The following is a 13,273-nucleotide window of genomic DNA, read 5'->3' as shown; positions in this document are numbered from 1 at the left end:
GAAGGGGTCACAAGAGAAAAAACTTCAGCATAAAATAATGTAACCTCAATCTTTCTCTTTTTATAATAGCAGATGGAGTGAAGAAGCAGTAAACAAAAGAGATTCCTCCTTCCCTGACCAAGGTGAACCTTATGGTAGCTGCTGGATGAGGTTAAGAAGAGTATTAGCTGTTCCCCTGCACTGTTGGTTTTGTCAAAAGCTCTTGGACTTTAGGTCTGTAATACTGTGAGATTAGTTTTGTGTCCTAAATTAAAAGTTTTTGATGAGCCACAGTCTAGCTAATGTATTTCAAGACTGAATGGACATGATTAGATGTTTCTTTTCTGCCTTTAACCAAAAGCCAAAAAAGCTAGTAGCAACATTTATCAGAGGTCTGGCGAATTCCTCAGCAGGAATTTCTTCCAGAAAATCTAGATGTGAGGTTCCTGACAGACTTTCCCTTGTTGTGGAGGTAAGGAGTGCTAAGGCCTCAAGAGATCAGAATAGCAGCAAGACCTTAAATTTCTGACAAAAAAGCTGTTACTGAGTCAACCTTTCTGTCCTAGCTGCATAAATCCTGCATCAACAGAGTTGTTGGTGGCTGAATTTCAATGTTCATCACATTAAAGCTGGATTTCTAGTTTCTGAGCTGTACTGAAAATACCCACTAATTCTATCATTGATACATAGAAAATTGCTTAAAGTGTCAGGTTTCTCTTTTGTACTCTACTAGAAGGCAATTCAGAGGCATACAGAACACCTACACAAAGAAATCCTATATTCAGAGTGAACAAAAAAGAGAATAGTCTTCCCATCAACTTTAGACAAAACACTAGACTGACACAGGCATACTCCCACATCCAAAATGAAAGTACAAAAGACAGATACTGACACTTTCTCTAATCCTGAAGAATAGCTTCCCTTCCTGCATGATGTCACTGAAACTGCTGGGGGAGTAAATTGAACATTCAGGACAAGGAAGGCTCAGTGAATATGCCCTTGAAGAAAGTAAAACCAGGCAGAAACTAAGAAGAGTGATTATGATGAAAGACACCCTCAGGCTCCAAGCAGGATAGGGACAGACAATGAACAAAAGTTATGAAACATGTCAGTAACATGAAGCAGAATCTCTGAAGGAGCTAAGGGGAAAAACTCTTGACAGTCTACAGCCAGAAGTCGTTGTGACTGGCTCAGCATGTTTCAGATACATCATGTTAGTAAATACTTCAGGGAAAAGCACCCAATCACCTGCTGTCACATAACTATTCTAACATCTCTTTTTATTTTATAGAGTTAAACAAATGGAGAACTTTGTAGATAAGAAATACTTCTTCCTTACTAGATGGTAATGCAAATGGACTAAAAAGCCACATTGTTCCCCTTCTGTGCTCCATCTGCTGATTACACTGTCTGCTTTTATAGTATGACAGGATGTGCTCTGAGCATTAGCATTAGGCAATAATGACACTCTAGTTTGGTCTCAAACAACAGCCTTGGTAGAGAAATTTACCCTTTCTTCCTTAAGTGCGACAGCACTATTGTGTTTTTAGTACAAAGAAGTGTTTAACCCTTTTTAACAATGAACAAACCCTGCATACCAAGCTAGAAGTTTCCATGGCCACTTTCCAGGCTGCAAGATGCTGAAGGCCACTTAAGTCTGATATTGGGAGCTATTTAGCAGTGGAATAGGAGTGACATCTGGCAACCAGTTAGGCTAATTCTGGAATATGTTCTCCATATGAATGATCTTGGGGGAGAGGTCTTCCCAGATTTTCCCATAAAATTGTCAGTCAGAATTAATGTGGATATCAGCTACCCTTTAGTTTCAGCACAATCTAAACTAAGATACTTGAGTAGGTGCTGAAAAGAAGGCATATTCTTATTTCAGAATCTATTTTCATACATGGGTAGTTGCCAAAGTTTCATGTATTCAAGTGATGGTAATAGATGTTGCCTCCAGCAACACATTGTTTGCTATTGGTATAAGAGCACAATGTTTCTGTTGGCAGTTCACATCCCAGTGGCTAGTAGTCTGCATGCACTCTTTGGGGATCCTAGTTTCTGCAGAAGAAAGTGTTTGTTTCCTCTTTTAGAAAGAAATGCTCTGCTTCAATAAAGAGAAAATATTGTATTTATTTATTTATTTATTTATTTTTCCATGTTTGAGTTTTCTGTTGCAGGTAACTCCTGTTGCCCTATCATTTGTATCATTTTATTCACAACTCCTTGCAGCTGCCCTTAACAGGAGAGTCCTTAGATGTGCTCAGGAAACATGAGGTCAAATTCCGTCTTACCCTTGACTTCTATGGGGTTTCATAGATACAAAGCAAAGAATGGAAAGCAGAGATGTTCAAAGTCACACAGAGATATTCAAATAACCAAATCTACTCGTGTTGTACGTGGTTGGCAGAACTACACAGTCCTACAAAAATACAGAGAAGATCAGTGATGACCTTGCAGAATAGAGTCACAGGGCTGTAGGATTATTTTGTAATAGCTAAAGGCATTTGCACTACTTTGTAAACTGGGTAAGACAATATTAGAACAAGTAGTTTTAGATCTATGGTAGGAGATAACAACCCTTTTTTAAATACAGTCTTTATGTAGTAAGTTTTATTTGTAGAGTGTTATGAGATGCAGAGTGGAATGAAATGGGAGCTCAAATAATATATCTTTCATTCCACATGTTTGTTGTCTGCATGCTCTTCTGTTCTAGTCATTGTTGTCATTGCTGTTATTTGTTTTTTGTTTGTTTTTGGTGGGTTTGAAGTTTTTTGTGTGTAAAAGTGGGTATGGCATACAAAAAAGAATAACAACATGATATCCTTCATGCAGTTCACAATGCCAGAATTAAAATTCAAATCAAATATAATCTTATATTTCAAAAGGTGAATAAAGTAGTTCCAAGACCAAGCCAAGAAAAGCTCATGCAAGTGGAATTGGAACCTCTGTGAGCTGACTGTGGTTGTTGTTAAGGTATGGACTTCAGGAAAAATCTTCATTCTTGCTATTTTACAGCCCAGACAAAATTCATAGAATCATAGAATGGCTTAGGTTGGAAGGGGCCCCAAGGATCAGCATGTTCCAAGCTCCTGGTACAGGCAGGGTTGCCAACTGCTAGATCAAGTACTAGATCAGGCTACTCAGGGCCCCATTCAGCCTGGCCTTAAACACCTCCAGAGATGGGGCATCTACAGTCTCTCTGGGCAGCTTATGCCAGTGCCTCACCATGTTTTCAGTGAAAATCTTCCCTTTGGCATCTAATCTAAATCTCCCCTCTCTTTATTTTAAAGCCATTCTGTCTTGTCCCATCACTATACATCTGTGCAAAAAGTTGATTTTTCTCCTGTTTAATAATCTCCTTTTCAACACTGGAAAGCCATCATGATGTGTCCCTTAGACTTCTCCAGACTGAACAAGCTCAGCTAATTCAGCCTGACTTCACAGGAGATAAGCTCCAGCCCTCTGATCTTTATGGACTTCCTCTGGACCCTCTCCAAAAGCTCAGCATCTTTCCTGTGTTGGAGGCCCCAAATGTGGAGCAGTACTCCAGATATGGCCTCACAAGGGCAGAGTACAGCAGGATACTAATTTCCCTCATCCTGATGGCCACCCGTCTTCTGATGGAACCCAGGATACTGTTGGCCTTTTGGGCTGCAAATGCACACTGACATTAAGTTTTTCATCTACCAGGACCCCTAAATACTTCTCAGCTGGGCTACACTCAACTCCCTCTTCCAGACTATATACATATCCGAGAATACTCTGACCCAAGGGCAAAACCTTGCACTTCACTTTGTTGAATCTCATTAAGTTCACATGGGACCACCTTTTGAGTTTATCTAGATCTCTTTGGATGGCATCCCTTCCTTCTGGCATATCAACTGCACCACACAGGTTGGTGTCATCAGCAAACTTGCTGAGGGTACACTAAATCCTATCATTGACATCAATGATAAAGATGTTAAGTCCTTATTACCACTGCCTGACCAACGGTCCTTACCAAGTCATGCCGGTCTCCTGCCTCCTCCTCTCTCTGCTTTCTTATTCTGAGGGATAGAGAGCTCTCGCATTCTCAGAAAGGCATCCTGAGAAGCCAGCTTTTCTCCACTCCTCTGACACTAAGGACAGCTTCCCGGGAGATCTCATTCATCAGTTCCTTAAATAGCCTGGAGTTTGCTCTCCTGAGGTTCAGAGCTTTTACTCCACTCTTTGCCTGGCCCATGTTCCTTGACATCACTAACTCAACCAGGGCATGGTCATTGCAGCTCAGGTTGCCTTTGATCTTAATGTCTACTACAGTCTTCTGTGCACTGGTGTGCACCTCTATTGGGTCTGTCCAAAACAATACATTGGGCCAGATGTCTTGAAACAGGTGTGTACATCAGTGATGGGCTTCCTAGGAAGGACATACTAGTATCCATTTTAAATAACCATCAATAAAAAACCCATTTCCTCTGGAAATGTGTAGTAAGCAGAAGATGATCTTAAAACACAGCTTATTTCAGGTATCATCACAAAAACAAAACACTAATTATAGAAATTTTTTACTTTCCAGATGAACAGTCTCCTACTTCCAGCAGACTACTGTGATCTATGAGTAGGTTTTTTTTTTTTTTTTTGAAAGAGTTGGTGAATTATATGGAAATTATAATAAAAGTGAAGAGAGTTTAACTAATTAGTTCAAGTCAATGGTTTCCCTTTAGGTATTTTTTATGCACAATGTTATGGGTTAGTCTAAGACTCAAGAAAAGCTAAAGAAAAGCCAAAGTAACCTGAGCACTACATTTTCTGCACTTCCAGGAACTACAAACTAACAGCAGTAAACTAATAATGGTGATCTTTTGGGAAAACAACCTGTCAGGAAATCTAACAGTGAATTCATATATTGAATTAGATAAATAACCCGCAATGTATCATTAATTGTTTTTACCAATTAAAATTCTTATTTGTAGACATCAAAAAGTAACTAATTTTTTCACTGAATGAATCAGGCTTGACTAGAGAGTGGATATGTATAGGTTTAATTTCGGGTAAACATACTTTATACAATTAACCTCAGTGTCTTTTACAATGTGAATATTTGCAGATCCCTCAGATAAAAGGAAGAGAAAAATTATGTAGCTCCAATTTGAAAGAAAAAAAAAAAAAGCAACCAGAAAAAGGCCAGTAATCTGAAAATCTTGATTTATATCACAACCCAATTATTGTGTATTATCAGTACAAGTCTAAAAATGTTACAGATGCTTTAAAATAAAACAGCTTAATCATGCTGTTTTCTAATAAAGGAAGTCCTCTTGACATATTTAACAGAAATCTTGCCTGAAAATAATAAAGTGAACTTTATCTTGTTACACTTTAATGAGTTTCAAGTTTTGTGACGGCTCACATATTCAACAATCCGGAGACTTGAACCCAGTGTCAACCTGTTTAAAAGGAAAATAAAAAAGCCTCTAACACTGAACATGAGCATGAACTTCTAAATGGTTTTATACAATTACTTATTATTAGAAATAAACCTTTTGTTCTTTTTTCTTGTGACAGAACAAAAAATACCAAAGTCATACTGTGGCCAAGAAGTTTAGATGAAGAACTGAGGAGTCAAGATAGCAGTACCCAGTTCCTATTCTTCACTGGACTCCAGAGGTGACTGAAATGAGAACTCCTGAATATAGACTAGCCTGTGAGACTGTGAATAGCCTCTTAGAGCACAACAAGAACACTCAAATGCTGGGCTGGATTATATTATTCTTCCAGGCAGAGAAGAAGGATATCAGTGGTGAAAATGAATTCACAAAGAGGGAATCATGCTTGACCAATCTGGAATTGACCTCTAGGATGTTGTTGGGTAGATGAGGAAAGAGCAGATGACATTCTGTACCTTGACTTCAGCAAGGCTTTTGAAACTGCTTCCCAAATCACTCTTACAGGTTACCTTGAGATATGTGGGATAGATGAGTGGACTGTAAGGTGGACTGAGAACTGGGTGACTGGCAAAGCTCAGAGTGTTGTGATCAACAGTTTAGAGGAGGCCTGCAGCAAGTGGTATTTCCAGGAATTGGTATTGGGACTTGTCTCATTCACATCATTTATCAATTAACTAGATTAAATATATCTCCAGCGGGTTTGCTGATAATACAAAGCTGGGAGGAAAGTCTGAAACACCAGCAGGCTGCATTGTCACTCAACAAGGCCTGGACAGGCTTGAGAGTTGGGCAGGGAGAAAATTAATGAGGTTTGACAAGGGCAAGTGTACAGTCCTACACCTGAGGAGAAATAACTGCCTGTGTCAGTACAGGTTAGGGGTAGACCTGCTAGAAAGGAGCTCTGCAAAGAAGGACCTGTGTGTTCTGATGAGCAACAGGTTGGCCATGAGCCAGCAGTGGCCTTGTGGCCAAGAAGGCCAGTGTTATCCTGGGGTGCATTAAAAAAAGCGTGGCAAGCAAGACGAGGGAGATCATTCTCCCCATCTACTCTGCCATGGTGAGGTCACATCCAGAGTACCAGGTCCTGTTCTGTTCTCCTCAGTGCAAGGAAAACAGTAGTCTCCTAGAGAATCCAGAGGAGGGCTGGAAAGATGAGAAACTCTAATGAGCATCTCCCTTATGAGGAAAGGCTGAGAGTCCCTGGACACTTTGGCCTGCAGAAGAGGAGCCTGAGAGGGAATCTTATCAACACTTAGAAAGATCTGAAGAGTGGATGTTATGACAGTGGGCTCAGGATCCTTTTGGTGGTGTCCAATGGCAGGAGGATAAGGGGCAACTGACACAAGCTGAAACATACGAAGTTCCATTTCAGCTTTTATTGTGAGGTTGACAGAGCACTTGAACAAGCTGTCCAGAGAGGCTGTGTAATCTTCTCTGGAGATATTCAAAACCTCCCTGGATGCTTTCCTGCATGACATACTGTAGGGAACCTGCTTGAGCAGGGGGCTGGACCAGATGCCCTCCTGAGGTCCTTTCAAACCGCTACAATCTGTGATTCTGTGTCTCGGCTTCAGATTTGCAAAGTCTTAAAAATACTTTAAGAAATCCCTTTAAGAAATGCCAAGAAAATTGAATGCTGCACAGGAAAAGTAAATATCCTTCCATACAACGATTTCACAAAATGGAATTATTTTCATTTTTACATGGTTATATGATATGAAAGTGGTTATATGATGGGTATGTGATATGAAAGTGATACAAAAGTGTGCCCTTGCCTTCCCCTTCCCCTTTCCAACTAATTATTCACCTCTGTGGAAAGAGGTTTGTGCTTACTGAACTTCCAGTACCTGCCTGAAAACAGGTGTTCCTCAGAGTACATGGACAGGGTGGCAGCTGTGTATGCACATGCAACAGACTAATTCAATCACAAACCACATCAATAATGGCTTCTTCTTGTCACATCTCAACTTGTGCATCCTACATTGGACCCAGCACAGCAAGAAGTCTAATTGGAGCTAATTCTTCTAGTCTAATTCTTCTCTGATTTTGGTACAGCTTCCATACGGAAGTGTGAAAAGATTTCTTGAGACTCCCTTAGTAGATTTTTTTGGGGGGTTAAGTAAGTATCCTCAGTGTCAGATCTTAAATACCATCTAAAAATGAACTTAAACTTTAGGCATCAGAGAGAGTTAGTGTTAATCTTGGATGGGAAGCATTGTTTCCTATGAGGCTATAGGACTGTGATGAGGACTTCAAGGTCAGTTCCTGGCTTTATAGTCATTCTAGTTTCAAAGAAATGGGTCTAAAAGGTAAGAATTTAACTATAGATTATTTTTCATTCAGCTGTTAAATCACTTACTGTAAAATCAGACTCCTCCTTTGAAGTGAAGTGTGAGATCAAAAACCTCCACCTGGACATTAAAACATGTATCTGTGCTTCTAAGAAGTAATTTTCTCACTTCCATGAGTAAGTCTATAATTAGAGGGAACATCACAAATGCACGCAAATTATGCACATATCTCAGAGGAAAAGTGAGATTTAACTATTTGAAAAAGAAAATATTTGATTCAATTAATAAATAACTAAAGGAAATAAAAAGAAAAAGGCACAGTATTTTTTAATTAGAAGCAGCAACAGAAAAATAGAGCCACAGAATTATAGAATTGCTCAAGTTGGAAAAGACCTTTAAGATCATCAAGTCCAACTGCAACCTAGCCATACTAGCCTAACTAACAATCACCCACTAAATCACGTCCCTGAGCACCACATCCAAATGGTTTTTAAACACATCCAGGGATGGTGACTCAACCACCTCCCTGGGGAGCCTTTTCCAGCACTTAACAACGCCTTCTGTAAATAACTGACAGTTGTTGTCCAGGACTAGCCTGACAAAATCTTACAGTTTTATTTTCAGTATTTCTAATGCAATGAGGGATTAGAACTGTTCTGTGCAACAGACAGAGAAAGATTCAGGGGATCACTGTGCACAGGGAAGAGAAAGATGCTTTTCTTCAAGAGAGAGGCACTTTTCACTTGCAAGTGAAAGTAATCCATTAGAAGAGAAGCCCATGCAGCCAACACACATAAGCAAATCAAAGGCCCAATGAAAGTGCTCTGGGAGATGACAAAAGTGGCCTGCATTCACTCTGCAGACTTATCTGTATCAATGAATATTGCAGCTCATTATAGCTGAAATTGGCTGGGAGCCAATATTTGTAGAACAGAGCCAAATGGAGGGAAAGAAAGGAAGAACTCAGAGGTCAATGAAGAACAGTGTGTAAATGGAGTATGCAACAATACTGCAAATGGCAATTTTAGTTGCTTTAGTAATTTTCTAACATACTTCTAGTTATATATATATACATGACCCTTAACAGTAAACAACTCTTGCTACCTCTTGAGCTGAAGGAGAGACTGTCTGCCAGTAGATCAGGTCAGAAAAGAAGGTTTGTGGTTCTGTGCCAACACTCTGAGCAGTGGGAGGCTGTACTGTGGGAGGCTGAACAGTAGGAAGTTGTCCCGTGGGACTTTAGAGGGACTACTGCAGACACAGAATGTGTGAACCACAGAGGAACACGAAAGATAACTTCAAGTAAGTGAATTCGTTTGGCAGAGAACTATTTTGAGAGATTAGCAGACATACTGACTACAGAAAAGTATCTCACAAGAGAATTTTACTTTGTGTGGTAATTGAAACACTGAGATAAATGACAGCAATGGCCATCTTTGATATGGCTACATAGACCAGATTAGGCTTGATAGACAAATGAGTTGGTTTTTGGCTCATGTTTAGATTTGGGCTCATGCTCAAAGCAGTGACTTCTTACAAGAAGGTTGTTCAGTGTTTTATGTGAAATACATCAGAACTGTCCTCTGTAACCCCTTTCAAAAATGAAGACAGGAAACAGTTGTAGAGCAGAGTATATAATAAAAAGGGGGAAGTCTGGTTAAGAAGTAACACAGGAAGATCTGAGGAATGGGATAGAAATTGCACACATAAATTGCACTCATAATGGCAGACTATGAATAAGTAGTGCAGGAAGGAACGTATGTTTTCGGAACCACAGTGGAGTGCGATAGAATATCTCTTGCCCTTCACCAAAGCAACGCAAAATAATAGGCATTTTCATCAATAAGTCATACCCTCAGTATGCAGAGCACTCTCGCGTGCTTCTACTGTGAAGAAGCAGCAGGAGAAGTTAATACTCTGCTGCCCAGGCCAGAGTTGCTTTGTGTCCAAGGTTCCGTGGCTCTGTTCTCCATGACAGACTCTGAATTGTACACCAAAATTTTCTAGGCCTATGTTTGTGCCATATGGGAAACGTTACAAAACAACATCTTTTGAAGAAGAAATCAATTTCTTGCAGACACCAGCAGACAAAGAAAGAAAAAGCTCAGCAGGTGGGAAAGACAAGCAATGAACTGATTATTTGTAATGTGAACTGTCTGAAATTAAGCACTCTTCAGACTCTTGGAAAAGTAAGTGGCACAGAAGTTCTATACAAGAAACCCGACTTGCTGACCTGTAAGTTCAATATTCATGAGCATGTGATTTTGTTCTACTCAGTAAAAATACCCTCCTTGAATCCAAGGATGCTTTTCCTAACGTGTGGAAAGAAGAAAGGAAGATGTTGCTGACCTGAATGGACAGAGAAAGCATCTTCATGAATGAAGCAGTGTTCAGACAACAGTCATTAGGCTTAAGGAATTCTTGCAAGTCCGTGTCTTGCAAACAGTCCTGCCACAGAGACAGCAGATAACATGAGCTTCTTGCTGACCCATCTGGCGGTATTACAGGGATAATATTTTTGTTAGGATGAACTCTTCATGAACTATTCCACCAGTGCATAAGGTACAAATAGGCTGTCTTTCAAAATCATTCATACAAGATTTTTCTCAATTTTCTTTTTTCTTTCTTTTTCTTTTTTTTTTTTTTTTTTTTTTTTTAATAGGGAGAGAGGAAAACAGCTGAATGTATATGTTTATGGTATTATGTCTAAACTCAAGAAACTCCCAGTGCCTGCTTATATTTCAGTTGTCTTCTGTTTTCTTTTTGCAGTATACTGATAGAGGGTGCAAGCATTTTGTCTTGAAGGCACATCCAGACCCCATTTTTTTTTCTTTAATTTCCACTTTGATATCCTGACACTGTCACTGATAGTCTACTTAGTAATTTAATCACTCTTTTGCAGTAGAAGACCGAGTTCCTCACATATAGTGAGGAAGTTCTAAATTCATTTGACACCCATGTTAATAACCAAAGGAGCCAACGTAAAAGACTTCAGATTCATAGGGGCATCTACCAAGATCTGAATCTGATTCAAAAAATACATGAAAGGAAAAGTTAAAAATTATGCCAGTAAAAAATGTTGTCAGAAATGTTAAAATAAAATAAAAATAAATAATAAAATAAAATAAAATAAATAAAATAACAAATAAAAGCAAATTTGTAGTAAAACACTGTATCCCCATTCAAATTGTTATAACAACATAGATAAGTGTGTAGAATCCAGAGCTTATGGAATGACAACTCAAAACACTTATCTCCTAATCTTTGCGAAACTGTTTCTCAGATCATGGGGGAAATACTGGCTTTAGTCTGTACAGTTTGCTTCCTTGTGGGAAGAGAACTAAAATTATCTAACGTACCAGAACAGCTTTGTTTAGATTAGGAGCTCTAAGAGTGTAATTACAGTAAATAAAAATAAGACCTCTTTCCAATATATTTAAAATGATACAAATCTGTGGATAGACTGGGTAGAAACTATATTCATTGCTGTTCACCTCTCAGTTAATGGTTCAAAGCTTTCCCAAAGCTGTGAATGGCAAAGATAGAAAAGTAGTTGGGGACAATGCAGAATAAGTCAGCTTAGCCACACTTCACAGAATCACAGAACCATATGGGTTGGAAGGGACATCTTGAGATGATTAATATCTTTTGATCTTAATACTCAAGCAGGTTCCCTACAGTACATCATGCAGGAAAGCATCCAGGGAGGTTTTGAATATCTCCAGAGAAGATTACACAGCCTCTCTGGACAGCTTGTTCAAGTGCTCTGTCAGCCTCACAATAAAAGCTGAAATGGAACTTCATATGTTTCAGCTTGTGTCAGTTGCACCTTATCCTGCCGCTGGGCACCACCAAAAGGATCCTGAGCCCACTGTCATAACATCCACTCTTCAGATCTTTCTAAGTGTTGATAAGATTCCCTCTCAGGCTTCTCTTCTGCAGGCCAAAGTGTCCAGGGACTCTCAGCCTTTCCTCATAAGGGAGATGCTCATTAGAGTTTCTCATCTTTCCAGCCCTCCCCTGGACTCTCTAGGAGACTACTGTTTTCCTTGCACGGAGGAGAACAGAACAGGACCTGGTACTCTGGATGTGACCTCACCATGGCAGAGTAGATGGGGAGAATGATCTCCCTCATGTAATGGCCTTCTTGGCCACAAGGGCATACTGCTGGCTCATGGCCAATCTGTTGCCCATCAGAACACCCAGGTCCTTCTTTGCAGAGCTCCTTTCTAGCAGGCCAGTCCCTAACTTTTTCTGACACAGGCAGTTATTCTTCCCCAGGTGTAGGATTCTACACTTGCCCTTGTCAAGCCTCCTTAATTTTCTCTCTGCTGAACTCTCAAGCTTGACCAGGCTTTGCTGAATGACAACACAACCTGCTGGTGTTTCAGACTTTCCTCCCAGCTTTGTATCATCACCAGAAAAACCTGCAGAAGGTGCATTCTAATGCATCCTACTTGCTATGGTTGTGTTTCTAATAGAGAACTACTCACCACAAACTGGATCATCACTGAAACTTTCAGTGCTTAACACCCCAAATTGAACTTTAAATCAAAATTTCTCCTTTATTTCAAGTCTGAATATTTTCTGATGTATAAATATCACACAGAATTCATTTTCAAGAGATAGGGCCATTTAATCCTTATTTTTCACAACTGATCTTCTCATCATTAATTATTGATTGGTTAAAAAGTATTCCTCAGAAACTGATACAGTAAGATACTATAAATGGAAGATTTAATGGTCCTCTTCATTCCTCCATTTTCTAAAGAACTCTCCAGCTAATTTCACAGGATAATGCTACAGTGAAGAAATTAATCCTGGCTATTATCACTCAGAATATTTGACTTATCTTTATATTTGGTTCAAGAGTTAAAGACCTGCTTTTTATCTTTACTCCTAAGAAAGCTTACTCTTGTGAGTGAAATCCTGCAGTTGAGACAGTGAATTAATACTCTGAACAACACTGAGAATATATATATGTACAGAACAAACTACAAATTAGAAATAAATATCTGAATTGCAGGTATGAGAGCACATTTAATAAAAATATTGAGAAATATCAAGTGGCAGGAAATAACTAAATTATAGTTTGTTCTAAAGAGAAAGGTGGAATTAAGTGGACTGCATTAAGGTCACTACAACCATAAAACTAACTCTAGGAAAATAAATGAGCAGAAACAGCCCTTTGTAGAACTCAGTCCCTACAATGGCTTAGAGGTCATCCTATCACAAACCAGAATATAAAAAGCATGTGGAAGGGCATCATCAAACTGTATTTCAACTCAACAGCGTACCAATTTGGCAAATCTGTCATCTGGAGCTTTGTGTGGAGGAAAATTGTCTATGAAGCTATGTAGGACACTGAGCAAGAAGTGTGATCTGTGATTCACTGAATCATAGAATGGCTTGACTTGGAAGGGACCTCCAGGATTAGCAAATTCCAACCCCACTGCTGTAGGTAGGGCTGCCAAACAGTTGGTTCAGCATTAGATCAGGCTGCCCAGAGCCCCATCCAGCCTGGCCTTGAACACCTTCAGGGATGGGCAACTGGCAGTCTGGGCTGCAAACGCAAGC

The 13,273-nt window shown here is 39.5% G+C and overlaps 1 protein-coding gene across 3 annotated transcripts in view; it reads right to left on the bottom strand.

Annotated features, from left to right (window-relative positions):
- The window catches only part of ADAMTSL1 (ADAMTS like 1), a 382,509-nt gene that overhangs the window by 54,378 nt on the left and 314,858 nt on the right, over positions 1-13,273 (bottom strand). The window lies entirely within an intron of this gene.

This window comes from Coturnix japonica, chromosome Z (assembly GCF_001577835.2).
Source record: "Coturnix japonica isolate 7356 chromosome Z, Coturnix japonica 2.1, whole genome shotgun sequence".
Taxonomy (NCBI): Eukaryota; Metazoa; Chordata; class Aves; order Galliformes; family Phasianidae; genus Coturnix; species Coturnix japonica.
The sequence above is the reverse complement of the archived record's forward strand: the minus strand, read 5'-3'. Positions and strand labels throughout refer to the sequence as shown.